The 26971-nt window shown below is 42.2% G+C and overlaps 1 long non-coding RNA gene and 2 other non-coding genes across 3 annotated transcripts; 1 reads left to right on the forward strand and 2 right to left on the reverse strand.

Moving 5' to 3' along the window:
• Positions 1-11173: 11173 nt before the first annotated feature.
• On the reverse strand, positions 11174-11246 carry trnaf-gaa. Its single transcript has one exon. It is a non-coding gene; the product is annotated as a tRNA-Phe (tRNA).
• Positions 11247-12013: 767 nt separating this feature from the next.
• Positions 12014-13390, forward strand: LOC121708733. Its single transcript, XR_006031750.1, has 2 exons — positions 12014-12560; positions 12646-13390. It is a non-coding gene; the product is annotated as an uncharacterized LOC121708733 (long non-coding RNA).
• Positions 13391-24647: 11257 nt separating this feature from the next.
• trnal-uaa lies at positions 24648-24732 on the reverse strand. Its single transcript has one exon. It is a non-coding gene; the product is annotated as a tRNA-Leu (tRNA).
• Positions 24733-26971: the final 2239 nt, after the last annotated feature.

The raw sequence follows: 26971 nt of genomic DNA on the forward strand, positions 1-26971 counted from the left end.
TTTGTATCAACAATACAAACAGTACAAAACATGTCAAACATAAAAAAGAACTTTGATTCTTGAGATTTATGTATTCAATTTCACGTTAAAACAATTTATTGTAACTAGCTACTTAGTGCAGGGGTGTCAAACATAAGCCAGATCAGGCCACCCAGATGTTTTAGGTAGGAAGGGAAAATGAGAAAAAAAGATATTCACATCCAGTTGTCTTCAACAATGTGTAATAAGCAATATCTCTATGATATGATAAATTGATTAAACCTAGTGTTATGTTGCTTCCTAATGTCTTTATATAGACAATTCTATATTCGCACACAGAGCAACACTCACACGCTTTTAGCTGGTTCTCACTTCTTCTAGACTGGTTTATTACATACGAGAACTCAACCAATTACAGAACACTGGTGCGCCCTAGTGGTCACTATTCATATAGCACAACATTTAGCTACATAACACCTAGCACTACAAACCATCCTCAGGAAGGAAGAAGCAGAAAAACTAACATGGAAGTAGGGCATTTCGAGAAAGAGCAGTACATTATTTGTACTTGTTTGTGATATCATTAAATAACCATACCTGCCAACACTCCCGTTTTTCCAGGGTTTCTCCCGTATTTCAAGGTCATCTCCTTGTTATTTCTCCCGGAAAACTCCCGTAGGCTAATTTGTATCAAACTTCATTTTAAAATCACGGATCCATCTATTTCTGCTAGTCTGACATTTCCTAGGTTGCCAGATTGTGTATGAAACACACATACACACTTACACATATCACTTACTTTCAATTTCAACCCTTTTGTCATAAAACCTGGCAACCCAAAACCCAAATAAGGAAGCGGTGCACTGCACACTGCGCAGCCACTGAGTCTCGCAAGTAAGCAGGCTAATAGACCTCTCCAGAATAAGTCACGCCTCCGTAACTTCTGTATCCATCCAACTTCCGGGCGTCGATTGTCTATGGGAAATAACATGGCGTTTCAAAATATCATACCGGTAAAACATCTGTAGGTAGCAAAGTAGAAAAAAAATGGTGGGGCGATTGGCCTACACACTTCTGCCATCTAGTTTCCATTGGGTTTTTTGATTGTCGGTGCCGTTAAAGTAGAAATATATCAGTAAGAAGCACTAAGCTATCGCACGCTTCGGACGCCGCGACTCCCCGAGTCAAGGTTGCATAGCAATGGCAATGTTTCATAGTTTGTCTTCACCGAAATGAAGTTCGTGGCACCAGAGCCTGTCTACGGAGGTGGCACTAACCCTGCATGAAATAGTCATGTTTGATAGGTTGTTAATACATTCTGAAAATGTTACTGTTCTGATCAAGGTTATGCAAAATAAAGCTATCGACTCAATACGACTCTGTCTCTGATTCCTAGTCTGCTTATCATTATCTGTTTTTCGTGAACAAAAAAAAAAATCTCGTCTCGTCATGTCTTTAGTGTCTTTGTCGGCGATTTCTTTCTTTTTCAAATATCTCAATAACAGCCAACAAACTCTCGTGTTGAAAAGAGGCTGAGCCTTGCAAATGATTTACTTTTATAGACCACTGAAATCACGCGTGAATCACGTGAAAATGACCATCACGTTAGGTTGTGACTGGTTGTGAGAGAGATCTAACGCCCTCCTCCGCCCGCGTACATCGGAACTAGCTCCCGGTTAGCATTAATAATCGTTTACTACTTTAACGGCACCGACAATCAAAAAATCCAGTGGAAACTAGATGGCAGAAGTATGTAGGCCAATCGGTCCACCAGCTTTTTCTACTTTGCCACCTACAGAGTTTGACAGGTACAATATTTCGAAACGCCATGTAATTTCCCATAGACATTTGACGACCGGAAGTTGGGTGGACACGGATGTTTCGGAGGCGGGACTTATTCCGGAGAGGTCTATGCTAAAAGGCCCACAAATAGTCATAACATCCAATCAACTTTGAGGTGCAGTTTGTTAGCATTTATGGTGACATTTCTAACCGTGGAACACAGGAAGTGAATGTCATTTGTACTGCTGTAAATTACGGAAGCCGAGAGAGGCCACGTCATATCATTATTTTTTTCACCTTGTTATCTTGAGATATCAAAATAATTAAATCGTGATATCGGGAAAACAACACAATTAATTCGTGATCACGGGAAAACAACATAATTAAATCGAGATCTTGAGAAAACAACAGGTTGTCACGACTCACGCCCCCTTTTTGCTTGACTTCTTCCAAGTTTGTGGGCTACTTCTCCTTTTCCTTCATCATGTCAGGAATAATCGACCAGCTGATAGGGGAATATTTTGATCAGGGGTTGACGCAGGGGGAGATAGCACTGCGTCTCCTAATTGGGAATAATTTTAAGATTAGTCCGCGGCACCTCCGCAGAAGACTGGCCCGGCTCCGTCTTTACCGGCGGAGATACAATGATCCAGCTGAGGTCGTTGATTTTATCTCAAAGCAGATGCAAGGGCCAGGTCGGCTTCATGGCTACCGAATGATGCATGAAAGGTGCCGTTTAGCTGGGCTCCGTGTCACTCGGGATGCTGTATGCGAGATCCAGACCACCCTTGACCCCGAGGCTGTTGCGCTTCGGAAAGGTAAGAAGCTACGTAGGAGATCCTACAGTGTTCCGGGGCCCAATTATATGTGGCACATGGACTCTTATGACAAGCTGACCCCCTTTGGCATTGGCGTGAACGGGTGCATTGATGGATTTTCAAGGCACATTATTTGGATGAAAGCGAACTCCACCAATAGCAACCCCTGCGTCATTGCTGCCTATTATGTTGAAGCTGTTACCAAACTTGGAGGCTGCTCAAAGATCCTGAGATCAGACCGTGGGACAGAGAATGTCCATGCCAACAGGCTGCAGATGTTTTTCAGGGAAGATGACACTGGAGAGGTCCATGGTACCCCTTGTGTTATACAAGGAAGAAGCACAGCAAACCAGAGGATCGAAAGTTGGTGGGGGATGTATAGGAGGCAGAATGTGGACTACTGGAGAGACGTCTTCAGAGAGTTTCAAGCTACCGGTGATTTCAGTGGCGATTTTATCGACAAGGGTCTCATTCAGTTCTGTTTCCTAAAGATTGTACAGGTAATGGCGTTTTCCATTTGGATGAGTGCGTAATAGTTGTGCGTAATAGCTTAGCCAGTGCGTACCGCAGGCTGCCAATCACAGATGTTTGCTGCGAGTTATGCTAGACAGAGCGCAAATGCGCTGCTGGTACACTGCTTCAGCTAGGCTACTAGATTTCATTGAATGGTGGATTTGCACAAGGCCTTCACCATGTATCTGCTTACAGTCAAGCTCTTGCATTTTTTTAGCAGTGTTTAAAGTGTAGCCTAACATTGACTTTTTTTAACATTGACCAATTATGTTATGGTCAAATCACTTTTGTATTTTTTACTTTAAGAAAAAATATCTAGAAAAGGTTTTTCAGGCCTGATACTCCATGATCTGTGTGTGTGTGTGTGTGTGTGCGCGCTTAATCCTACTGGTATCTGTCTGTCTGTCTGTCTCACTATCGGTGTGTGGCTTAGGAAGAGCTGGACACAGTGGTGCGAATGTGGGACAACCATCGCATTCGGGGAGTAATGGCCGTGATCTCTACCATGGAAAGCCAGTGATGATGTACAATGTACCTGAGCTGTATCATGCACAGAATTATCTTCATCCAGTTGAAATGGACAGAATTAGCACAATCCTAGATGAAGACATCTGCCAGTGGAAAACAGATATTCCCTGTGACATTGATCTACATGACCTGTGCTTGCTGGTGATGGAAGAACACAACCTGACTCGCCGTCATGATGCCGAAGGAGCAATACACCTATACAAACACCTGAGACCAGTGATAAAAGCACTCCTGGAAGGACTTGATGAGTGATGTCATTGAGTCACTGTTTGCCTGTGTATTTCCACGCACATGGTTTGGTTAAGTGAGTGTATGTATATATGTGTATGTATTGTAGGCTTTTGTCGTCAAAAGAGGCTTAAAAAACATTTCATTCCAAGGATTCACTAATTTTCTCCCTTTGCAAGTTTTATGGATGTTTTCAATAACATTGCATTTCGTCCAAACTGTGAGTGTGCTTGCTTAATTGTGCCTACATGATAACACAAAGGAAAACTAAATAATTCTAAGGGTTTCACAAACTTTCAATTTTGACTCTATTTGATGGGGGTAGTGCAAGAACAACATATCATTTGTGAAAACAAAATATATTTATTGTTATTACATTTCACAATTAATTAAAAAGACAATGCTTAAGAACAATAGAAAACTGTCGCACTCTCGTGCATTTCATTAAATACATTTCCAAAATTCAGGAGATCCAAGCAGGGATTTTTATTTAATTGGGTGTTATTCTCACTTCAAAACCAACAAAACTATATCCGTCAAACTATAACATATTTATTAAAGAGATCAAGATGGAAGCAGCAAAACTTAGACCAGTAAGGTTAAATAATGAAGAGATTTGGTGGGTATCTATCAAACAGAACAGGATTTCATTAAAACATTGACATAGTCATTGACATAAAACATGAGTCAAACACACACAAAAGGAGTGGAACACTGCCCAAAACTAGAGGGATCTGTAGCTTTTCATGGGGCATACCCATACTAGGAAACAGTTTCTTCAGTCTATGGTGGATATATTTTACAGAATATGGACTGAAAATGGGATAATAATAATTAGTCAATTATTTGATGGAAATACATTTCAATCATTTTCACAACTCCAAGACAAAAATAAGACACTACATTGCAAAACACACAGATTGGGATAATATCAAAAGAACCTATTAATACTGGGCTTCAACAAAGCTCCAAGTGTCTCATATTTATAAAAAGGCAATGACCAATTAGATGACACGTCACATACTGTATTCGAAATGGAGCCTGGATCCTGTATGCATTACGTGTCTAAAATGAAATAATTTTAGGCCATATCCATTACCCATATTCCACTTTTCAATACAGGCAAGAATTCTGATCTAAATTCAGAAAAAGTGGTGTAGTTTGAAGCCAACTCCAGGGCACAAGAGCATGTGTGTGCCACTGGACGCCTTGCAAAATCAGGCATGTTTACAAAAGTCACCTGAATAATTTTTCCTAGGAAAAGGTCAGAACCAGTGCAATACCTTAGAAAGAGTCCAATCTCTGGATCATTCATCTCACGAATGAAGCGAAGAAGATGCAGAGACGTTGTCCTCTCTGCATGTGACATTTCTCTCGGGAAGTTGGTGCATTTGGTCACATTCCTGGCCTTAGGCTTCAAATCAACGAGGGTCTTTGCCATAACCTCAGTTGTCAAAGAGTCTCTTTCGGTAATACTTTTCAAGATTGGCTTCCAACACTTGATAATGAATGCCGGTTCTTGCACAAGTTCCTTGTGTGCAATTTCATCAAGAAGTTTGGCCAAATTCAGCTCTGTAGGTAGAGATGTGCAGCTGTGACTGCCAAGTATTGTTAACAGCTCATCTAAGTCGGCTTGGTGGAAATCATTTAAAGCCTCTGTGAGGGCATCTTTTTCACTTGGGCTGATGTAGCTGAAGAACGCTTCCATCAAGCTGCATGTAGAGGTGGGTATGGAGAAGGCCTCTAGTAGAAATGGTGGTGCCAGCTCGATAGGAAGATACTTGTACTTCTGCCAACCAAAGGCAACAATTCGAGCCACTGCCTCCCATTCTCTTTCTTTATACGTATGGTGTAAGGTAGGCACCTTGAATGTGGTGCCACAGGTCCTCGATAAGTAAAATTTACCCCAGAATTCAGTAAGACAGTCCATGTTGAGTCCATTGCCCACCCCGTTTTCAATGTCACCATTTTCCAGAACCCGCTGAAAAGATACATTAGCATCCAGGATGTTGGGGTCAGAAAAAGCCTTAATCAAATCTGACATGCAGTGGGCTGAACGAATAGTGAGGGTCTGCCTCTCTGCAACATTTTCAGGGTTTTCATAGAAAGAGGAGCTGGAGTCATCACACATCGGACTAACATCACTATCTGTTAGCAAATTTTCAAATAGAAGCTGAGGGGGAACTTCTGGGGTATAGACTAGAGTGTCACTAGCGTCATCACACAGGATCACCACAGAATCACCAAGAAACTGAACTTCTTCATCATCCTCATTTGAATGTGGAATGACAGCTGCACATGTAGACATAACAGGGCTGGAGGTAGACATGAGCTGTGCCATTTCATGAGGCACAACAGGCATTACAGGGCTATGGAGAGATATCTGGCAATCGGGGAAGCTTGAAGAACTCTGGAGGGTAATGCAAGTGTTCTCCACAAGTGAACTGTCCTGTCGAGGTGTGTCATTGAAATTAGTTTCTGAATTCTTTTTCTTAGTGCAGACATACAATCTAAGTATTTTGTGCCGAGTCAGATCATATAGACAGTGTGTCTTCTAAAGGCTCCTCTGAACCCATGACACAGAGTGTAAACTCAAAGTCATCCACTTGCCCTTTCGTGGATTTTCCATTCGGGAAAAACATTCTCTTTCCATCCTCAAGGATGTTTTTCATTGTTTCATCTTTCCTCACTATAACCTCTCTTGTGCCACCTCCAGTTGGACGTCTAACTTGTTTTAAAACACCATTATGATAATTCATCCACCCTACTTCTATCTTTCTTGTATTTTTTTCCGCATTCTTGTTCCCAACGCCAAAACTTTTGCGAGAATGGGTTTGCGTGGCTGTTGGTGCTGGGCCACTGCAGGGCAGTTTCATTTTCGACCGAAGACGATCAATGAGAATTCTCCTCCTGTCTTCATGGCATTCGCCATTGGTCCAGTTCCTGGCAAACACTCTGTCTCCCAGATGAGGTATATACCTGGACAAGGTGTCATCATCTATTACAGCCATAACGTCATGGTCCACCTGAGAGTGTAAAAAAAAATCTTATCAAAACATAGTTGCAGATTCTCAGATTTATCAGACCTAATACACTCACCTAACCAATCATTAGGTAAACCATACCAGGCTAGACCACCTGTTGCCTTCAGAACTGCCTTAATTCTTTATGCCATTGATGATTCAATAAGAAGCAGCTGCAAGCATTCTTCATACATTTTGGTGCATATTGATAGTATAGTATATGTAATCAGTCAGAAAGCCACCTTGGTGCTTTGTTTGAAAAATGAAACACATCATGCCTAAAAGTTTTATTTATTTATTTATTTATTTATTTATTACATTGAATCATGTACAACAACACAGCAATTAATTCATTCACCAGCAAAAACTTATCTGGGTTTCCCCTTAAGGAACCAAAGATCATTTCATCTGTAGACAGAACTGGTCCTGATATGGGTAACCAGTTTTTTACTGCAAACCAAAAACTTTGAGTGACAAAACATGTAGGCCTACAAAACAAATGGGTTGTTGTTGCAGTTTCTTTCTTGCAAAATGTATAGCTCTAATTCCATGTTAAAACGTTGGCACAAAAAATCATTGGATGGGTATAGGCCTAAATATTGTTTAAAGTTTTGAGAACAGTGATCCTCACTATTTTTTTCACAAGAGCCACATTGGCAGTGCAAAATCAAAAGGGGAGCCACTTTTACGACAACATTCTAAGTCTCCTTTGCAAATGTGCGTTTCTACATATAAATTGGACATCCCACAAAAAAGAAATAACACAGCCAATACAGCTAAATAAATACAGCCAAGGCTTAAAGGAACCGTATGTAAGAAATGTAATTCAATTAATCATAAAATGGCCCTGATTTGTCACTAGACATTAGGAAATCATGCTAATTTCAAATACTTATATCACTGACAACAGTAGTCCGGCCAGGATATCGTCATTTAAAAAAGTGAAGTTGCAGCCCTCAACTGATGTTGATGTTTACATATTTGTGTTTTAGCTTGATTCGCCACCCTCCACCTATCTAGTAATCACAAAGTCAGTAGTGTTTCGGCATATGGGTTGCCAGCTCTGCTCTACCACATCTGCGGTGTACACCGCTCTACAGTATTTTGAAAGTGATTGTAGTACCAGTTTTGGCCAAAATCCTACATACGGTTCCTTTAATAACTTCCTTTCACCTTCATCATTTTGGGTGAAGGGAGAAGTATAATTCAGATGTTTGCGTTTTTGTAGTGCAGTATTGTATGTTTATGAAGCTCATTTGAAAAAATATATTGGCTGTGTTAACACATACAGTGGGTCCCATTTAGAAGTGGCCACTTCATTCGCTCTTTCCGTGATTCACGCAGCTGCGTGAAATGTAATGTAACTTATCGCCACGAGGTGGCAGTTTAAGTCCGCTGTAGCGTTGCCGGTACTGCCGGCAAGTGGCAGTGAGATACTGTAAACAGAACGAAACTAAAGATCACCTCGTTGAAGTCATACAGTAGACTAGGCTATATCAGAGCCTACTTTTGTTTTTATCAAGCTGGGACCAGAGATGATGGCCTTTTGGCGAACAGTTTAGGCCTACTCAAAATATTTAAACACTTTCTGTTATGAGGTTGTGGGTGGTCTCACTGGGTGTATCTGTTCTTGCACGCATTGGCTTAATAAAGTGTTTTCAACATCAAGTAGCCTACATATTCCTTATTGACAAGGGAGGCAAGAGAAATTGTAAATCCACATGTCATCATGCCTAAAACCGATATGTGCGTCTTTGGACCTGCAGAGAAGCGCTGGTGGTGGAGTGTGTGTACCGGTATGTGTGTGTGTGTGTGCTATTCATGGGTTAAATTTCTGACGTGAACCGAGGTGACTGCCAATGAAATCAACACATGGGTGGTTGTTTTTCAACCCTTGAACTTTATTGGCTATCGTGGTTGTTTACTTAAACCATGTGATGTAGGAAATTACATTTTATTCAAAACCTGTGGCTTGTGGCTGCAGGCAGCGTGGCTCTCCTGAGGAGTTAAGAATGCTAAACTAACAGTGAGTTAACCTGGAGTCGCTAGTGCTAACTGAATGAGTAATCTTGGTAACTTCACAATTTGGACTAGTTCTCCGAAACCAAAATAGCGTGAGAAAAGAAACAAAACAGCTACATTATCATAATTGGATTATGACGGCGTTTTCCACAGAGAGTGGATAGACGATGCTATAATGTATAGCCTTCAAGGGAGAAGGTAGGCTAAAATTGTTTAATATGCTAGCAGCTAGCGGATTGCTAGCTAGTAATTTATGGCAATTCATTGATTTAACGTTACGTGTTATTTGCCAGGTTAGGTATTCATATTTTACCATGTTCATTACTGCTATCTGGATACTTGCTTTTCAAAGCTAGAGACACCACGAGTTTTTCCTCGGGATTGTGGCATGTGTCTCTGTTTAATGATCGCAGCTATTATGTTGTTGGCTTGTTGGTGGTCTGTGATAAGGAATGCCCGTGCTCGAAGCTATTGATTCATAGGCAGAAGGTAGATTCGGATGGGGCTACAAAGGCAGACCATATACCGCGTCTAAGCCGGGTAAACAAAGGCAGAACGTAGTAGCTTCACTAACTGCTTGGTAGGTATTAGCTTGGATGTTGTAGTTACTGCATATCTGGCATAATCAAGGCACTACTGCATTAACCACACCAGTGGAAAAGAAAACTGTAGTGCTGGCTGCCAGCGTTGGTAGCTAGGTAGCTAGCTATAGTCCCGCCCTCGCCTGCTGCTAGATGCAACAGGTGAGCTTTAAATTTATGCTCAGATAGGGTACGTTTGTTAAGTTTGAACACGTTTCACCTTGTCCTCTATCATCCTGGTGATGTTTCCTCTGCTACCCCCCTCTCTTCAAAGCTTCATAAAACTCCATTTTACACTATAAACTATCACTTCTTCACACTATTGATCTTCTTAAATTTACTCTCTTCATCAAGCAAAGGGGTGTGACGTTTTCTTGTTCGTTTTCCCGTGATCACAAATTAATTGTGTTGTTTTCCCGATATCACGATTTAATTATTTTGATATCTCGAGATAACAAGGTGAAAAAAATAATGATATGACGTGGCCTCTCTCGGCTTCCGTAGTAAATCCCCCTAAAAGTTTGGTAAAAGTATCACCATCTTCTGCCCACATGATGAGACTCTCAGTTCCCTTTTAGCTATAGTCAGACTGGGTAGCCTAATACTGAAGGCACTATTGACTCTGGGGTAGATGGCAAATAAGATAACTGCCCAATAAGTTGGCGTGTTCCTTTAAGTTGTTGGACTATGACCAAGATATTGATGGTGCATTTGTTTAGCCCAACACACTTGTCATCTTACTTAAAGTGGGTTTTGTGATCTTCATTGCGTTAAGACGGTGAAAACTTTTTTTGGTGAAATGGGAGCTAACCGAAGCTAACTTGCAGTGCAACTTGTGAGCAGCCATGGCCCACTGGTTAGCACTCTGGACTTGTAACTGGAGGGTTGTCGGTTCGAGCCCCGACCAGTGGGACGCGGCTGAAGTGCCCTTGAGCAAGGCACCTAACCCCTCACTGCTCCCCGAGCGCCGCCATTGTAGCAGGCAGCTGCGCCGGAATTAGTGTGTGCTTCACCTCACTGTGTGTTCACTGTGTGCTGTTTGTGTTTCACTAATTCACCGATTGGGTTAAATGCAGAGACCAAATTTCCCTCACGGGATCAAAAAAGTATATATACTTATACTTGCACTAAGTCAGGGGTGTCAAACTCATATTAGTGGGCCGGATTTGTTGGAATGAGACCTAGGGTTGGGGCGTCATTATCATGGTCATTACCATTTTTCTGCATGGGTATCATGTTATTTGCATACCTGCCAATATTTAGCAGTAGTTATTATCATGAACTATCTGTCAAAATAAGCCCCGCCCCCTGAAACGTCATAAATCACGTCATAACCACGCCTCCTTTTTATGCAAATTAGCCACGTGGTTGTCGCCACGTGTTGTTTGTTATTGTTATTGTTTTGTGAGTCATGTGACAGTCATGTGACTGGTGTCAAACCCCTGGGCGGCCATATTGGATGTAAAGTCATGTGACAGTCATGTGTCTGGTGTCAAACAATGCCACGCCCCCTTGGCATCCATATTGGATGTAGTGTCATGTGACAGTCATGTGCCTGATGTCAAACCCCTGGGCGGCCATATTGGCCCCCAACCCCCCATGTGTGTTTTGTGGATAATGGGGGATCAGATAAACTTTGTAAGAGTTGTATATGTTTAGTGGTAAATGGGGCTAAATACAAAAAAAAAGAAAATGGAGTTGCCGGAACCCTGATTCGAACCAGGGATCTTTAGATTTTCAATCTAACGCTCTCCCAACTGAGCTATTTCGGCTGCAGGGCTTCAATGGTATGCAATGCATCCTACTTTGTAGGGGTGGTGTTTTGTCCGGGCATGTCTCTGAGTGTGTTGTTTGAGACCCCTTTCATGTCGGGGGTCTGCCTACTACCTACGTACACTAGTGCTGATAACATTGTAAAAGACCTGTTTATGAGTAGTGACGTCTGTATGCAGACGCCTGGTTATCTATAAACCCTTTTGTAGTGGGTGTGTTTTGCCCCGGCGTGTCTCTAGGATTGAGATTATAAAAGCTGTGGGTGATGTATAGCTATCATTGTTAGCAGTGATTTTGAACAGAACTTACCATGGCTGACATGATTGAATCGGCAAAATCAAAGAGACGGATTACACTCACCCCTGTTAGCGCTAAGCTATCGAATCCTGAAATGACTTATGCACCGCAAAGGAGGAGACCTGAAACTTTTGTTAATTTTCTGAGTAAACCTAATGATGGCGTGGAATACCAATGGTTGTTGAACGATGGGCGCATCGGAGGCTATGTTTTTGACAAGGAAGATCGCAGTGTGAAGCTATACGCATTGACATCTCCGGATTTGGCGTTTTCAGACGACATGGCGCACATTTCATTTTGTGATGCAGATTGGGTGATGTTTAGGGACTCTTGGAAGGATATTGTACAGCCTGCTATGGACAGTCGCTACACAGCATCATGGAATAGTCCAGCCTATGTCAAGTCTTACCACATGTATGCTAACTGTCCACAGGATTTCATTCGCCTGTCTAGCAGTGCATATGTCGTATGATGACTGGGGCATAGCGATGTTTTATGTTATGTGTGGGTAAATTGGTGGAGGGAAATATGTGTGTAATCCAGTGTAATCTGTAAGGTAATTAATTATGTGTGATTGCTGGCTGGCTGTGTGGACTGCGTTGGAACTCCTTGAATGGACAAATCGCACACAGCTTGTTAATTGAAAGATTGGGACGGTGGCGGGAACAATCCTTTTTATACGGGACGTCCCTGACCGGGAGAGGACTCGTTTTCCCAGGGGGCTCGAGAGGAGTGGCGTCATCACGCTGCGACAGAGAGGAGCAACGAAATGACAACAATCCTTCAGCAGCCGATCGGTGTGGGAGAAGAGCATGTTTACATGCCGACTTAAGGGAAGTGCTTTCTCCTGCTTCTGTATGCCTGTGTGAATGGGCCATCAAGGGGTATTTCGGTGTGTGAGAATGTGTTTTGTCTCCTGGAGGTACAGATCTGAAAGCAGTAGCCGACGCAAACCCGGAAGTGGCATCGTAGAGGGAGAGGGAGTGCAACGCGAGTGATCGCCTACTTAGAGGAAAGTAATTTATACCATTGTCTAAGCTGGAGTGAGTGGGCTGACTTGCGGTTGTATGTGTGGACTGAGTTTCTCCCTTTCTCCGGCAGCGTATGGGTGTGCAGTGGAGCGGTAGGCAACTGGAACGCAGGCTACCGAGAGCCAGTGGATCGCCGTCGCCCCGCCCCCTGAAGACTGGACTGTGCTAAGGACACTGGTTGGTGGGGCTGCGGTTGGTGTTATTGACTGTGCTGGTTTTGACTTTTTATTTTAGTCGGCGTGGGGGACTGCCGCCGACCAAATTTGATTAACTCTTCCCTCTATCTGGTCAGACAGTAGGCCTACACCCGCTCAGAGGGGTGGGCTAGGACCTCGCAAGCACCTCTTATTAATGTACGGGTTTTGTTGGGTGGGGCTGTAAGCTTAGTAGTTAGGAGGGCATGTATGTGCAGGACGGGAAAGGGTGACTATTTAAAAGTGTGGCATTGTGTGGAACTGTTGTGCTGATTCTCCCATTTTCACCTGTGTGAATATCCTTGTAGTGACTGTATGTGTGGCAGGGTCCTGGGATTTGGTATCCCCTGAGTGGTGTTACAGCACTTATTTTTCTTTTGTTTTCATTTGAGTTGTGGTTTTCTATGTGGATGTATAGTGTGAACATTTCTGACTGCATTTTATGTGTGGCTCCTAAATTACTAGTGGGGGGCTGGTAATGCTAATCTCTTCGTTCAGAGGTACGCCTGATGTACATGTGGGCGGGCGGGATTCATGTTGGTGTATTGCTGAGGTGCTGCTCATTTTGCTGAATGTGTGTGGCTGCTGACCCTTGTAATAAAATTTGTAGCTGTGATCTGACTCAGTCTGGTGTGGTGTGTCTCAGAGGGGATTGCACCTGTGTTTAGATAGACGGCACGACACATACAGAAGACCTACATATTATAATGAAAAAGATTTGAATGAATTCGCATATACACCTAAAGTGGAGTATCTTTGGAAAGACCGGCATGTTCTAAGTGATGTTTTCAAAAAGGTTGATAGATTGTTCAAATGGAGTGCTGGTTTGGAAAGATACCAGGGCGTCAAGGCATGTCTCTTCCAGACGTGCCAAGATGATCTGGAACTGGCCAACCATTGTGAAGAAGCCGCTCCGGAATCAGCGCCCCCTCGTTCATGAAGCTTAAAAAGAGGTTTTCATACGAAGGGTTCCTTTACTCTCAGAGCTGTTGTGAAGATCATACAATGTCTCTATATGTGGATGAAGTTGAAATGACTGAAGCGCATGTTTGGCCTGATGGTGTGGATCAAAGTTCAAGAAGTATGTTTTATCAAGAGGAATCAGTAATTGAACAAGAAATGATACATTATGACATGGATTACTTGTGTGAGAGATTTGCGATGCTAACTTTGACGGATGATAAAGAGGATGTTAGAGAATGCCATCTTGGGGATGATGACGCCCCTGCGGGTGTACCTCCTACCGGTAACAAAAACGACTCTGAAGATAAAGGAGAGGTCACACATGATTGGGTAGCGGAGAAGTCGCCGCCCTCCAGACTACACCCCTTGAATGGTTAGTGGTTGTATACGATCACACCAGCCGGATCATCGAGACGTTCAGAACTGTCGTGATGCCTTCAACAGATGTTAAGATGACTGATGCGTGTGTATACTTTCAAAATACCTGCGGTGGGGTGGGGATGATAGATTGTTCAGAAGACTCAGAGATTGGTGTGTCATTAAACCCTGTATCATCAGCAGATGGAACCGGGACTTCTAAAGCTACTGGTGAAGACCTTGTTGGTTGTTTGGCAGAGCTACCTCTTGGACTTATCAAGGCCTGTGTGTGTATTACACTGCAACACATCATCACGCAGAAGTTACAGGGGGACTGTTTTGGATGTCAAGTAAACCACCCCAGCCAGATTCAACATTCTTGCCTCTTTGAACCAGATGCGTACTACTTCCAAACAAATGTTGAGGATATAAAACATCGGCTATACAAAAGACCTCTACTGCAAAGCGTGAATCATCTATTGGGACATTACGGCTATCAGACCCATCCCCAAAAAATTTGGGGGTCTGTAGAAGCTATCGTCTACGAATTAACAGGGGAACCATACATCTGTGGGTATTTACACACTTTCAAGGAAAATCACATACAGGATTGTGATACAAACATTATTCTTGAAACTCTGACATATTGGGACAATTAACGGTAATGGGGAATTGGTGCTGTGGTTCAGGCCCACCAAAAGAGCGTGTGAAATATGAGCTAACAGCCTTACTGTGTAATGTCATAGCAGACGAATCTACATGTTATGCAACTGATATTGCTGTACCTTACCATCATTTTAAAGCCTTAAAAAATCAAATGACGCTTGCTAGATCATTGTCTGAAGAATGGTCCGATCTACTGAATATGGGATCCTCCGTTAACAAGGCGTATCATGTAACAGTGCATGAAATTTTAGAGAACATGTGTATGATTCGGCAAGGGTTTTTCAAGATAGGGCATATCATAGCTCTTTGTACATATGTAACTGATGTATGTGTCATCAAACAAAGTAAGAATGAGTCTGTGGATGTCTATGAGGTTGTGAATAGCCTAGTGGAATTTCTGGTTGCTAAGGACTTTGATGTGTGTGTTAAATTTTTAAACTACCTTGATTCTCTACCCATGATGGATATGTAAGCCTGCTTGTCAAATAAAAGATTGTGAATGCACATCATGGTCTGTCATTAGTTGTATGGAGGGAGTCATGGAGGAGGTTCTAAATACAATCTACTACACACCTTCAAGTGAGGGTTCATATGGGGGTATAACTAGATTAAAAGAAGCTGCCTTTAAAAAAACAGGGGTACATCTGTCCGATAAGGATGTTGCTGAATGGTTATCAGGGGAGGATGCGTACACGCTTCATAAACCTATGCGTGTCAACTACAAAAGGAATAGGGTGATTGTGTATGGTATCAACAGGCAATTTCAAGCGGATCTGGTTGACATGTCCATATACTCCAGGGAGAATGACCATGCTAAATATATGCTGACGTGTATAGATGTCTTTAGCAAATATGCATGGGTGCGTATTTTAAAAAACAAATCAGGGATGGCGGTTGCCTCTGCTTTTGAATCAATCATAGAAGAGGGTCGTATACCCCAGAAGTTGCAAACTGACCGTGGGAAAGAATTTTTTAACCAGCATTTCCAGAGGATCGTGAATAAAAACAACATTCATCATTTCGCCACTGGGAGTGAATTAATAGTGTCGTGGAGCGATTCAACAGAACTATTAAATCAAGAATGTGGCGTTATCTAACAGCCGCCAACTCTAAACGCTACTGTGACGTCTTACCTGATATGGTATCATCTTATAATAACAGTTACCATCGTAGAATCAAAATGAGACCTGTGGATGTGACAAAAGAAAATGAAAATGTGGTCTTTAAAAACCTGTATGGTGTAAAGACGGGAGCTGCCAAAAAATCTGTGTTCAAATACAAAATAGGAGAGCTTGTTAGAGTATCTAAGGTCAGAGGTGCATTCACAAAGGGGTATGAGGAAAACTACACACGTGAGTTTTTCACCATAGCAGAGTGTGTACATCGAAACCCTCCTGTTTACAGGTTGAAAGACTATGATGGAGACATGTTAGAAGGTACCTTTTATGAAGAGGAGTTGCAGAAAATCCTCATAAACAGGGATAAGGCCTTCAAAGTGGAAAAGATTTTGGAAAGCAAAAGAGTAGGTAGGACGCGTATGGTATTGGTAAAATGGTTAGGTTGGCCATCAAAATTTAACTCGTGGGTCCCCGCAAAAGATGTGGTTGATGCTTAAAAAATGTCTTAAATCACAACACAACATACATATCCTTATTCACACCGGCGACATCATGGAGGACGAAGGGTTTTATGTGACTTTACCAAGCAATGCGTGCCGCGATATTTATCCTGACAATAGAATATCCAGCTACAGAACTAAACTGGCAAAAACACTAACACTAAGGGGGTCTTGGGAGGTCGCTTTAATTGAGTTCATGTACCCCAAAACATGGGTTCCATTTCACAAAAAACATTCAAAATTCACAATTACCGATACAGCTACTAACATCCTTATTGTTGGTGAACTTCGTGAAGCTTTCTACAATAGCATTGCTGATATCATAGCAGAAATCAATAGTGTCGGGTCTCATATACAGTTTACCTATGATGAACTACTTCACAAAGTCCGTGTGACATCATCCGAAAGTGATGTTTCGCTAACATTCCGAGGGAAGCTAGCCAGGATTCTAGGTTTTGAAGATATGATTCCATTCGCGGTACCCCCCGGGAGCGTCGGTAGATACGCCCCCCACATTGCTGATTTGTATGGCGGGGAATATACATTGTTTGTCTATACAGACATTATAGACCACCAAGTTGTAGGTGACTATTATGTACCACTCCTGCGATGTGTAGAAATAACGGGGGAGACCAAAAATATAGTCACAATCGGCTACGACAAACCACACTACGCACGTGTGTCTAAATCACACATTGACGACATTACCATAGAGGTGAAAAGTGATCAAAACCACAACGTGTCATTCAAGTACGGCAAAGTGATTACAAAACTCCATTTCAGACCGGTAAAACAACTTCCAAGAATTTAAAAATGAAAGAATTTAATCCCTACGCGGACCCACATCGTTATGTTACATATTATCAAAACCAGGCGGGTGGCCATATTGACGGATTCGCTGGGGGCCCTGTCATGTATGGTGGATTCGGCTTGGGATCGCTCCTAAAAGGTCTGTACAGAATGGCTATGCCTCTATTGCGTAGGGGTATTGGAATCGCTAAACCGCATTTAAAAGCGGCAGCTAAAAATATCGTCAGTGATGTGGTGAGCAACGTCATGCAAGCCCACAACAGTCAAGAGGGGTCGGGGGTGTTAGTAATGCAACGTAGACACATGAAACGACCGCCAGGTGTGAGAAGAGGAAGATACACAAAGAAAAACAATGTAAAGGCTAAGAAAAGATCAGTGTCGAAAAGGAAGGCTCAGAGTAAACACCGGGGGAGTAGACCTGCTAAAAAGAGGCGTAAATCCATATTCTAACCATGGCTCTGATACACGGCATGTCGGCGGAGTGTGTCAAATCTGAGTTGGATCTTTTTACAGTGCAAAGTGATCAAAACCACAACGTGTCATTCAAGTACGGCAAAGTGATTACAAAACTCCATTTCAGACCGGTAAAACAACTTCCAAGAATTTAAAAATGAAAGAATTTAATCCCTACGCGGACCCACATCGTTATGTTACATATTATCAAAACCAGGCGGGTGGCCATATTGACGGGTTCGCTGGGGGCCCTGTCATGTATGGTGGATTCGGCTTGGGATCGCTCCTAAAAGGTCTGTACAGAATGGCTATGCCTCTATTGCGTAGGGGTATTGGAATCGCTAAACCGCATTTAAAAGCGGCAGCTAAAAATATCGTCAGTGATGTGGTGAGCAACGTCATGCAAGCCCACAACAGTCAAGAGGGGTCGGGGGTGTTAGTAATGCAACGTAGACACATGAAACGACCGCCAGGTGTGAGAAGAGGAAGATACACAAAGAAAAACAATGTAAAGGCTAAGAAAAGATCAGTGTCGAAAAGGAAGGCTCAGAGTAAACACCGGGGGAGTAGACCTGCTAAAAAGAGGCGTAAATCCATATTCTAACCATGGCTCTGATACACGGCATGTCGGCGGAGTGTGTCAAATCTGAGTTGGATCTTTTTACAGTGCCTATGACTCAAACGGCTATAGAGAAAAACACCTATGTTGAGATACCTCCCATATCAGCTCTGTCAGACACAGGACCCCTGGAGTTTTTTGTCGCGGGAAATGGTCAAGACTATATTGATTTGAATAATTCGCTATTGTATACAAGGTTAAAAATCACCTTACCCAACGGGGCGGACCTACCAGCGGGGGCGCCTGTGGGTTTGATAAACTACCCTGGCGGCTCAATCTTCTCTCAGGTCGACATAACACTGGGGGATCGGCTCATATCGCAGAGCTCAAACACCTATCCATACCGCTGTATTATAGATTGTCTATTGAATTATGACCGTGAGGCCCTGGAGACCATTTTCTCTGCGGGGCTGTTTTACAAAGATACAGCAGGCCATATGGATGTCGGGGATCCTGGAGGGGCCAACGAAGGTCTCACAAAGAGAGCTGCATTTTCTGAATCGAGTAATGTTGTAGAATTGTTAGCTCCAATCCACAGCGACATATTTTTTCAAGAAAAATTGATGTTAAACGGGATTGATATCAAAATAAGACTAACTAGAGCGAAGGATGAATTCTGTTTAATGCGCAGTGATGCTGTAGCATACAAAATCAACATTCTTTCAGCAAGTCTTTTTGTGAAGAAAGTTTCTGTATCTCCGGCTGTGAGACTGGGTCATGCGCAAGCATTGCAGTCCACCACTGCTAAATACCCTATTGATAGAGTATGTCTAAAAAATTTCTCAATACCCGCTGGTACGCGGGTGGCTAATCAGGAAAACCTATTTCTGGGGGCGTTACCAAAATCCATCATATTAGCAATGGTCGATAATGATGCCCATACTGGTTCATCCACAAAAAATCCTTATGCGTTTAAACATTATGATCTGGAATTCCTAGCCGTTTATGTAGATGGACAACAATACCCGTCTAAGCCGCTACAGCCGAAATTTAATGAAGCGTCTGCCGTACGGGAGTTTTACCAATTGGTGTTATCCACAGGAAGACATCTGAAAAACAAAGCACTGGTCATAAATCGTCAGGATTACTTGTCCGGTTACAGTATTTTTGCTTTTAATTTAACGCCTGACGAGGAGTGTGGCCAGCATCTGTCATTAATAAAGTCAGGCAATATCCGTTTGGAAGTTCGGTTCAGACAACCGTTGCCGAATACAATAAATTTGATTGTGTATGCGGTATTTGACAGTATAATTGAGGTGTCTAATCGAAGACAGATTTTGATGGACTACTACTGAAAGATCATGAATACTGTTGAATTATCGACTATTATGGATAATATATCCAAAAATACACATTTTCTAGGGGTATTGGCTTGTGATCAACTACCTAAAACACCCGTGTATCATTTACCAGCCTCTGTGATAATTAATACACATAATTCAGACCAACCTGGTGAACACTGGTTAGCTACGTACATAACTGAAGAAGGTGATGTGTGTTTCTTCGACAGCTTCGGGAACCGTCCAGACAGTGATATATTTCCTCCAAGCATATACACATTTCTGAAAAACATGGGTAAACGTCTGCTATATTCAAACCAGCAGGTGCAAGACTTTACGTCTATCACATGTGGTCAACATTGTGTTTTCTTTCTGTATCATATGTTGAGAGGGTTAGGCTATGAAGATGTGATGCTTAAATATTCTGAAAATTTAAATAGAAATGATAATATGGTGTCATTAATTGTGAAAAAATTACAAGGTTGTAAATGCATGTGTAATATATTCACATGTGTGCAGCATGCACAGATCAATGATAAGTATTTAAAAAAGTGTTGAAAAGGCTTCATAATAAATAAACATGTCAAATGACATTTCAGAGTTGGGTGTTTTTATTGAAAAACAAAAGGATAGAAATACACACATTATAAGTCATACATGTATCAAAAGTCATACAACCTTATAAAACATTATAAACATAAGAAAAACAAAGCAGAAAAATTACAATTTACAAAATATTACAACATCTGTGAACATTAGACATAAGCAATGCATAGTAATCATTACAAGATTTTCTAAAATTCAAGCCATGCTGTTGCATCTAATTGAGGTGTTGAAAAACCAGGGGATTCTGATACCGCTCTAACTGGTGTATGAGTAGGTGTACTATTTCTTTTCAGTGCTGTGATTGAATCTTTAACTAGTCTATTTGGTATTGTAGAAAGAGGGATGTTTAGCATAGCAATAGCCCTCAGAAATTCATGCCATCCTTGAGGTCGCCTGCGATGGCTCACAGCTTGTGGCCCGGTGATACTTTTTACCAGATCAAACACATGCGTACCTGGAATGGTTGTGCCGTTAAAAACAAAAGACCCAGAATCGTCCCACGATGCTATGCCTTGAGAGTTGTACATCTTTGCTAATATATACTCGGCATTCCTTTTGCTTCTCAGGGGTACATTTTTTAAAACCTCAGAGGCTACCTGATTGTTCTCAAAAGTGGGGGGGGGCAGCCTGTACTGCTAAACTCTGTGACACATCATCGGATGATGACTGCAGTGGTAAACTCAGTGTCAGTGTGTTCGTCTCAAGGTCCCCCTGTTTAACCAGGGCTAAATATCTCTGTAATAATGACGTATAATGCAGGGCCTTCTCATGAGGGGTCAGGTGTGTTTTACTCAAAACATTTTTCATAGCTACTTCCAACTCGTTTTCAACAGACTGGCGCAGTGGGGTAGTTACGACATCATTTTTTAAACGGTCCAATTGTCTTTGTGGTATCAGATACATTTTCTCAGCGTACTCCATTACTTCTAACTCTGTCTTGATGTAAACAGACTGGTTATGAACGGCAGAGCAACACTCAAGAGGGGCAGGAGAAATCCACCTTTCTGGTTAATAGTGCGTCTCTTTGTGCGTAGGCCAATTTTCTTGTCAGCCAGTAACTTTATCAAAATCTTATTTTTACGTAGTTTTTTATATTGTATAGCTGTTAAGGGTATAGTACCACGAAGAATATTCAGTGTCACCTCGCAGAGAGCTAAGATTAACTCATCTGACGCAGAATGTAAAATGACACGTCTCTGGGGCGGTTTAGCTTTAAGTAAACGCCTCAAAAGAGGCAAATTTCTACCGATTCTCTCAGACATATCGGTGTCTCAGTTTGTTTTCTTCGGCACATAGACAGCCTGATGCTCCAAAAGCAAATCTGTTCTGAGGCGGTACAAATCTGGGGTTTTTGGTTTATAGTCAATCAACAAATATCCGTAGGGTTTCTCAGTGGCATTTTTAAAAGATTCAAGAAAGAATTTTGTGTTACCGGGGTACATCTGTCTCGCTAATACACTGATTTGGTTGTTATCTCTAGGGTTTTTGAAAACAATTAGATAATTAGTGTTCAAACTGATTGTTCTGCTAGATTTCCCCTGAAAGAACAGATTCTGAACCATGTAAATGGCACTAAGATTACGATGATGTACATACTGTGTGAACACCTTCTCTATTTCTGTATTATTGCTGGCATCTTTCATCACATCATCAATAATTAGCAGGTTAGTTTTTGATATGGGTAATAACTCATCATCATCTAGAGCGTTAGGTATTCCTTGAATAAATTTGACATCTCTCAGCTTTAACAATTCGTCATAAAGTGGTTGCCAACAATCATAAATATACACTATATTTTCAATTGCATCACTAATAAGGGTGTCGATATTGGCTATCAACTGTTTTACAAAAAATGTCTTGCCAGAATTAGAAGGCCCGCTTATCACACAAGAAAATGGATGCTGTAGTCTGAAATCGTATACAGGGGCCTCTTTTAAGCCAGTGTTATATTTATCCATGATAGACATATACCCCTTAGTATCCGTATGGCCTAGTTGTGTAGTCGGGTAGTAGCACCCTCTTGTTGTAAACAACCCTGAACCTCTTCTCACCAGTTTTGTTTTTTAGAATGAGATGTTTCTTGTTACGCACAATATTATCAGTTCGAGCCCGTATGTGTCGTGTACTATCTCTGTCAGTCACATAATGATCAACAAGGCCAATGAGGGTGTCCAATCTGATCAGTTTTGAATTCTCTGCATTAAGCGTGACGCCTTTCGCCTTCATACAGGTTTTACCCCGGGCTGTGCGATAGCCATAAGTCTTCGGTCCGGCTGAACAGAATTCTGTGATGTAGTCACCATCATCCAGCTCATTTGTGAGATCCCCTAAATAGAGCCCCAGCGGCGGCTCCCAATCGCCATCCTTTGAGACATAAACCGCACTGTCAGTATCTGTGTACAAAAGGCGCTCACCCAATTTGTCCATAAGCTCGTACAATTTAAGGCGAGCATGAGCGGTGGTGAATGCACCCACAAACACATTTATGTCTGAGGTCTGTACACAACTCCCCTCAACATGACGCCATTGGACTAAGGCCACATCATCAGACACAAATGAAAAGTGTGTGACATCATATTCACAACCAAAAATGTATCGGGCAAACTGCTCGGGGTCTTTCACCATTTCGGTGGTGGGCAAATTCTCTCTCATAGAGAAGCGACCCCAGAGGCTGTTGAGCAACAACTTGTTTATTTGCCTTACGGCTGGGTTCAAACAGATCTTATCAGGATCCAGCCTAATCCCCTCCTTCTCATAATAGTCCTCGATGTAGGCCTCTTTAGCCTCATCAGTCACTGCATGGGCAGGGTATCCGCTAGCTTCCTGCTTGTATTGGAGAAATGTCTTCACATAGTCTGAAAACAATGTGTCAGATCTCTGAGAAAAATGCCAGACCTCATCAACCTTGGTAACAATGTAGCCCTTTTCAATAGCCTTCATCAGCTCAAGACTAACCCAACACCCCGAAATGGAGCGCTCATCATCACTGTGCTCGCAGGGGCTGGTCTGATTCTCTTCTACAGCACAAGTCCTGCAGAGGGGGAACATCAATTTGCCGTTGCAGCGGTATGGCAGCACGGGGTGTAGTAAGCCCCTAGGTGGAGAGACTGTAGCTTTGATCAACCCGTAATAATTTTCAAGTGGCTGAAAATCTCCCACTATGATCTGGGGGTTGTGGATGGGGTACTCACACTTGCTCTGACATGCCGGGTATAGGGATGTGAAATCAACGTAGTGAATTTTCTCACCCTCACCAGCTTTGCGGTAAAGATTGTAGGCATCTGTTCTTCCGCCGTTAAGAGAATCGCGAGGATTTAAACGCTCAGGGTGTACGTATGTGGCCATGAATCTCTTAACATCAGGGTCACGCTGCTTAGCCTGGTTCCACTCACATTCCCACATCACTTCGACCCTAAACCCTTTGGTCTTGGTAAGGTATGTCACCTTATCATCAAAATGGCTCCTCACATCCCCGTAAGGGATATTTAACAGGGGGTGTATATGGTCTGGATTGTAGCGGCAATCATGGCCGTGATGAAAACAGCCATTAAATTCGAGTGCATGTTTGACACCATTTTTTTCATAATAGCCGTCGAGGTAGTACTGACCTACTTGCACCTCGCCACCTTTCAAAGCATGTTGTACAACCATATCTCTACTATCATTCACATATTCCAACCATTGGATAGAGGAGTTGGAGTATGCCTTATGTTGGTTAACATAGGCATTGTTGTGTGTGAGTGCTATTGTGTCTCGTTGCAGGAAGCGCGCCTTGTAGACAGCCATGCAGCAGGATGCTAATGTAGTCTGAGTGAATGGGTCTACACCAGTACAGCCCATGAACGTCTCGCGGTATTTCATGCACGCGTCCCTCAGTAGCACAACATCATGAACCCCGTAAGATCGTAGCTCTTTCTGAAAATCAAATACGCCTTTGGATGCTTCGCTATACCATGTGTCAAAGTCAGCTCTGTCTTTATCGGACATGGTGTCGTACCCATAGTACTCACGGTCTGGATAGGGGCCCCTATAGTAGTTGTTCACTGCTGTGTTAAATTTGTGTGGGAAGTACCCTTTCTCACCGGTGTTCAGATTTAAGGCCGCAGTTGTCTTAGCCAAACGCATGGGGATGAACGAATAGCTGTCAATGAACCGCTGTTTAAAGATCTCATCATACATGAAAATTAATCTGCATCCAGTCATGATTATTTTGGGCGTAACCCCTAGCTTGGTGAAATGCTCCAGTAAAATGATATTATCAAACCCTGATGCATTGTGGGCCATCCATGTGTAGCCCTTATATGTAGACCGTCTGAAGTGTCTCAACAAAAATTACAGTATATGGGATTTGGCTGACACCTTTTTAACCAAAGCGCCTAGCAATATGGTAACCAATTTAAACTTTTTATTTAAAAAAAATATTTTTTAGTCCATATCTCTCAACATCTCTAGGACTCATCAAAAAATAAAAGTAAACTTCATTCTACTCTCAGCCATTAATATAGTTGCTAGGAGTGGGGGTCGAACCCACGAGGATACAAACATCCATTGGTTCTTAAGTCCAACGCCTTAACCACTCGTCCATCCTAGCAGCACACTTTGTATTTAGCCCCATTTACCACTAAACATATACAACTCTTACAAAGTTTATCTGATCCCCCATTATCCACAAAACACACATGGGGGTTTGGGGGCCAATATGGCCGCCCAGGGGTTTGACATCAGGCACATGACTGTCACATGACACTACATCCAATATGGATGCCAAGGGGGCGTGGCATTGTTTGACACCAGACACATGACTGTCACATGACTTTACATCCAATATGGCCGCCCAGGGGTTTGACACCAGTCACATGACTGTCACATGACTCACAAAACAATAACAATAACAAACAACACTTGGCGACAACCACATGGCTAATTTGCATAAAAAGGAGGCGTGGTTATGGCGTGATTTATGACATTTCAGGGGGCGGGGCTTATTTTGACAGATAGTTCATGATAATAACTACTTTTAGCTTTCAAAAAATGGGAGATTTTTTCTTGCGTGGGGGGGGGGCCTGTCAGTGTTTGCACAGGATCAGCAACAGCACTCAATAACAGTTTATGTGTTCACTAAATTTCTTCTCTAATAATTTGACAGCCAGTTCTTAAGTAGGCTATATCAATAGACCTCTCCAGAATAAGTCCAGTTTTTTGATTGTATCAAGGTATTGGGTGAAAGTGCCGTTTAAGTAGTAAACGATTATTAATGCTAACCGGGAGCTAGTTCCGATGTATGCGGGCGGAGGAGGGCGTTAGATCTTGCTCACAACCAACCAGTCACAACCTAACGTGGTGGTCATTTTCATGTGTGATTCATGCATGGTTTCAGTGGTCTATAAATCGTTTGCAAGGTTCAAACTCTTTTCAACATGACATAACTTTGGTTTGACTGCGAGTTTGTTGGCTGTTATTGAGATATTTGAAAAAGAAAGAAATTGCCGACGAAAAGACACTAAAGACATGACGAGATGAGATTTTTTTTCACGAATAACAGATAAATGATAAGCAGACTAGGAATCAGAGGCTGAATCGTATTGAGTCGATAGCTTTATTTTGCATGACCTTGATCAGAACAGTAACGATTTCAGAATGTATTAACAACCTATCAAACATGATGATTTCACGCAGGGTTAGTGCCACCTCCGTAGAAAGGCTCTGGTGTCACAAACTCCATTTCGGTGAAGACAAACTATGAAACATTGCCGTTGCTATGCAACCTTGACTGGGGGAGTCGCGGCGTCTGAAGCGTGCGTTAGCTTAGTGCTTCTTACTGATATATTTCTACTTTAACGGCACCGACAATCAAAAAACCCAGTGGAAACTAGATGGCAGAAGTGTGTAGGCCAATCGCCCCACCATTTTTTTCTACTTCGCTACCTACAGATGTTTTACCGGTATGATATTTCGAAACGCCATGTTATTTCCCATAGACAATCGACGCCCGGAAGTTGGATGGATACGGAAGTTACGGAGGCGTGACTTATTCTGGAGAGGTCTATTAGCCTGCTTACTTGCGAGACTCAGTGGCTGCGCAGTGTGCAGTGCACCGCTTCCTTATTTGGGTTTTGGGTTGCCAGGTTTTATGACAAAAGGGTTGAAATTGAAAGTAAGTGATATGTGTAAGTGTGTATGTGTATTTCATACACAATCTGGCAACCTAGGAAATGTCAGACTAGCAGAAATAGATGGATCCGTGATTTTAAAATGAAGTTTGATACAAATTAGCCTACGGGAGTTTTCCGGGAGAAATAACAAGGAGATGACCTTGAAATACGGGAGAAACCCTGGAAAAACGGGAGTGTTGGCAGGTATGGTTATTTAATGATATCACAAACAAGTACAAATAATGTACTGCTCTTTCTCGAAATGCCCTACTTCCATGTTAGTTTTTCTGCTTCTTCCTTCCTGAGGATGGTTTGTAGTGCTAGGTGTTATGTAGCTAAATGTTGTGCTATATGAATAGTGACCACTAGGGCGCACCAGTGTTCTGTAATTGGTTGAGTTCTCGTATGTAATAAACCAGTCTAGAAGAAGTGAGAGAACCAGCTAAAAGCGTGTGAGTGTTGCTCTGTGTGCGAATATAGAATTGTCTATATAAAGACATTAGGAAGCAACATAACACTAGGTTTAATCAATTTATCATATCATAGAGATATTGCTTATTACACATTGTTGAAGACAACTGGATGTGAATATCTTTTTTTCTCATTTTCCCTTCCTACCTAAAACATCTGGGGGGCCTGATCTGGCTTATGTTTGACACCCCTGCACTAAGTAGCTAG

Source organism: Alosa sapidissima, chromosome 5 (assembly GCF_018492685.1).
Source record: "Alosa sapidissima isolate fAloSap1 chromosome 5, fAloSap1.pri, whole genome shotgun sequence".
NCBI lineage: Eukaryota > Metazoa > Chordata > Actinopteri > Clupeiformes > Clupeidae > Alosa > Alosa sapidissima.